Raw genomic sequence first — 4224 nt, 5'->3', positions numbered from 1 at the left:
CAAGAACTTTGAAAAATCGCTTCCACCCACCTCTATTCTTGTCACACACACCGACAAAATTCGAGCGCGTCCCTTATGCAAAAAGCTCAATATGAGCGCAGACACGTTTGGGGTATCTCAGTAGCTGTACTCAAACCTGTCTAAATAACGTTCCCGCACGAAACAAAACTGAAGTACCCCAGAGGTCAAGCGCGCACGCACGTACACACACACACACACACATCGACCTGAGGAGCTCAAACTCTGTGAATGCTGTATCATCTGTATGACGCGGAAAATGAGGATCTTTTCGGTTTGAACGGCAGTTTTTTCAAGCGGTGTCATATGAAATTGTCACCCATAATTATGACCCTAGTATCGATCTATTGCATTTCAATCTGTTTTAGGGTTAGGGTTAGTTAGGGGTAGGGGGAAGGGTATCTTTTTTTTCTTCAGAAATGTAAATAAACCCAATCTGTTTCTTAAACGGGAGACATATTCATATGGCACCGAATGTTTCTTTTTTTACCTCAATAAACGTCATTGATTGGTTGAAATTGCAGAAATTGAAGATAAAAAACAACAAATATCTTACAAACTATAGAATTTTCTCAAAAAAAACAAGAGAAAAAGATGTTTTATAAACACATTCTACCAGTATACGAAGTTTAAAAGTGTTTAGTTACGTGGAAATTATTTTAAAAAACTGCCGTTCAAACCGAAAAGATCCGAAAATAATGTTAGCGCCTGTCCTCTACAAAAATCGAACTCGCGTCACGCTACATTAGAACACTAAGACAGAACATTAATGGGCCTGCTCCCTTTAACATCATGCCAAGACACACGAGGAAAGAAAAAGAGCTCGTAATATTCAAATGTTTCCAAGACAACAAATTCCAGATAAACCATCTGCGTCCGGATATATCTCTCCAAACATAGGTGCCTAAACCGTTTCCTTTGATGTGCTATGGTCCCGTAATGATGAAACGTGATTAAATGTCTTCGCTTTTGATGTTGTTAAGTTAATCATGGCCTGCACCAATACTGGCCGAAACCTATCTAAGTATATAAGTACCTAAGTAACACAAACTATCTAAACTTCACTTAGACATGCGCAGAATCAAGGCGACTGAAACACACACAAAAAAAAAAGTTGGAATACCGCCATTATTTATTTATTTAACTATTTATTTATTTATGTATTTATCTATTTATTTGTCAAAATGCCCGATCCTGACAACGATCTCACATCACTATATACAATGGCAACCACAAAATTGACTTACTTAGAACCGTCGTTACTGGACCAGACATCAGAAAATCACCTCGCCTCCGGTCGCGCAACATGTCACCCGGCCAGTCCAGTATTGCTCGCTCGCTCGCTCGCTCGCTCGTACGTCCCAACATCATTCATTTTCGAGGCCGGTCCAGTCGGCAAGTAGGTTATTAAAGACACCTCTGCCCATTTTGAATTCTGTGGCCACCGTCCTGCTGTTTATATTGATGGAAACCCTTACGGAGATCTAAATGGCGAAATACACATCAGACAATGTAGGCCTAAATAAACTAACAGATGTGGTGGTCATGTTTAAAATGCCCTATAAAAATGGTTCTGCTTCTGCTCTAGGCACAAGGCTCGAAATTTTGGGGCAGGGAGACAGTCGATTAGGTCGAACTCAGTAACGCAACTGGTACTTAATTTATCGACCCCGAAAGGAGGAAAAGTAAAGTCGACCTCGGTGGAATTTGAACTCAGAACGTAAAGATAGACGAAATACCTATTTCTATTTCTTTACTATCCACAAGGGGCCAAACACAGTGAGGACAAACGGATTTAGTCGATTATATCGATCGCAGTGCATAACTGGTACTTATTTAATCGACCCCGAAAGGATGAAAGGCAAAGTCGACTTCGGAGGAATTTGAACTCAGAACGTAGCGGCAGACGAAATACCTATTTCTTTATTACCACAAGGGGCTAAACACAGAGAAGACAAACAAGGACAGACAAACGGATTAAGTCGATTATATCGACCCTAGTGCGTAACTGGTACTTAATATATCGACCCCGAAAGGATGAAAGGCAAAGTCGACCTCGGCGAAATTTGAACTCAGAACGTAACGGCAGACGAAATACCGCTAAGCATTTCGTCCGGCGTTTCTAACGTTTCTGCCAGCTTGCCACCTTCACGACTTAATAGATGTTAATTCATTACTGACACACTAGAAATTAAATTAGTGACGTATTTCACATGAAAAATTTTAGAGATGAAAATTAGAAAATTCACCACGTATCAACATGGTGAAGATATGTGGCTTACTAGTTAGGGTGTTCAGCTCACGATTGTAAGTTCATGAGTTCGATTCCCGGCAGCGTGCTGTGTTCTTGAGCAAGACGCTTTATTTCACATTAATCCAGTCCACTCAGCTGCCAAAAATGAGTAGTGTCTGTATTTTAAAGGGCCAGCCTTGTCACATTCTATGTCACGCTGAATTTCTCTTAGAATTACGTGAAGGGTACGCGTGTTAGTGAAGTCTCAGCTACTTGCACGTTAAATTCAACCGCAGGCCGTTAATCGAATCAGCTGGAACTCTCGTCGTCGTAACCGACGAAATTCCAGTTAGTTATTCTATCAAGTTAATAAAATGGAAATTTCTAGACATCATCTGACAAAGCATCAAGCTACTATGAGCACGTAGCAAGCACTATTCCAAATCTATGCTGACTATATGTCCATCGCCACTGTACAATCATGTATCAAAGATTGAAAAAGTACTTTACAAGCTTCATGAAATCCCCGGGGAACCACTTTCCACCAAGTGTTATAATTACATTTCTCATAATTCAACATTCACAATCGAAAATATTGAAATGGCAGCGTCAATGTTATTGTAGACACTTCTAAATCCATACCTCACGAGACTGCATTAAAAAAAATGTAAAACAAATTAGACAACTGAAACTGTCAACCTAATAAAAACCCAGATCACACTCGTACATTATACACCAACACAACGTAACAACATAATACACCGACACAACATCAATATACATCATAAGACACAGAGTGGGAATAGAATTCAGTATCGAGGAAATAACAAAGGCAATAAACAACAATGATTTAACTCTTGAACGTCAAGGTTAAGTACAGTACAATAATGCAATGTTTATCAGTTTGAATATGCTAGTGACACGTTCGAACTCGTAAACAAGCCATTCACTGTGTTTTGTTACGATGAAAATTTCTCGTTGTAGACAAATGGTGTAAATATACCTAGATCGGCTCGCAGTGCCGCCTACCCAGATTGTGAGATGCAAGCGTTTTGGAGTGATTATCTCCTCTTCAGCCACAGAAATCTTGGGGGAGGACGTCAGTCGATTAGAACGATCTCCGCGCGCAACTGATACTAAATTTATCGACCCCGAAAGGATGAATGGCAAAGACGACCTCGGCGGAATTTGAACTGAAAACGTAGCGGCAGACGAAATACCTATTTCTTTACTACCCACAAGGGGCTAAACAGAGAGGGGACAAACAAGGACAGACAAACGAATTAAGTCGATTATATCGACCGCAGTGCGTAATTGGTACTTATTTAATCGACCCCGAAAGAATGAAAGGCAAAGTCGACCTCGGTGGAATTTGAACTGAAAACGTAGCGGCAGACGAAATACCTATTTCTTTACTACCCACAAGGGGCTAAACTCAGAGAGGACAAACAAGGACAGACAAACGAATTAAGTCGATTATATCGACCGCAGTGCATAACTGGTACTTATTTAATCGACCCCGAAAGGATGACAGGCAAAGTGGACCTCGGCGGAACTTGAACTCAGAACGTAACGGCAGACGAAATTACCGCTAAGCATTTCGTCCGGCGTGCAAACGATTCTGCCGGCTCGCTGTTTCAATAATGATAATGATGATTAATGACAGAGAATATGGTACCTGCAGGAAAGGCGATGAAAGTGCAGTAACTAACATAAAGAGAGTGTAAATGAAGACACGACCGTGTAGGTAAAGAGGAGGCGCAATGGCCCAGTGGTTAGGGCAGCGGACTCGCGGTCGTAGGATCGCGGTTTCGATTCCCAGACCGGGCATTGTGAGTGTTTATTGAGCGAAAACACCTAAAGCTCCACGAGGCTCCGGCAGGAGATGGTGGTGATCCCTGTTGTACTCTTTCACCAAAACTTTCTCTCACTCTTACTTCCTGTTTCTGTTGTACCTGTTTTTTAAAGGGCCG

The 4224-nt window shown here is 41.3% G+C and overlaps 1 long non-coding RNA gene across 2 annotated transcripts in view; it reads right to left on the bottom strand.

Moving 5' to 3' along the window:
- Window positions 1–1597: 1597 nt before the first annotated feature.
- LOC118761731 overlaps window positions 1598–4224 on the bottom strand; it is a 14258-nt gene continuing 11631 nt past the window's right edge. Inside the window, exons 1-2 of one of the 2 annotated variants that reach the window (XR_004997597.1) lie at window positions 3841–3872; window positions 1598–1757 (exon numbers count right to left, since the gene is read on the bottom strand). This is a non-coding gene — a long non-coding RNA (uncharacterized LOC118761731). Of the gene's footprint in view, window positions 1758–3840; window positions 3873–4224 lie in introns of those variants that run through there. The other variant, XR_004997598.1, reaches the window with a different exon arrangement.

The sequence above is a fragment of the Octopus sinensis genome, unplaced genomic scaffold, assembly GCF_006345805.1.
Source record: "Octopus sinensis unplaced genomic scaffold, ASM634580v1 Contig16858, whole genome shotgun sequence".
Lineage (NCBI taxonomy): Eukaryota > Metazoa > Mollusca > Cephalopoda > Octopoda > Octopodidae > Octopus > Octopus sinensis.
The sequence above is the reverse complement of the archived record's forward strand: the minus strand, read 5'-3'. Positions and strand labels throughout refer to the sequence as shown.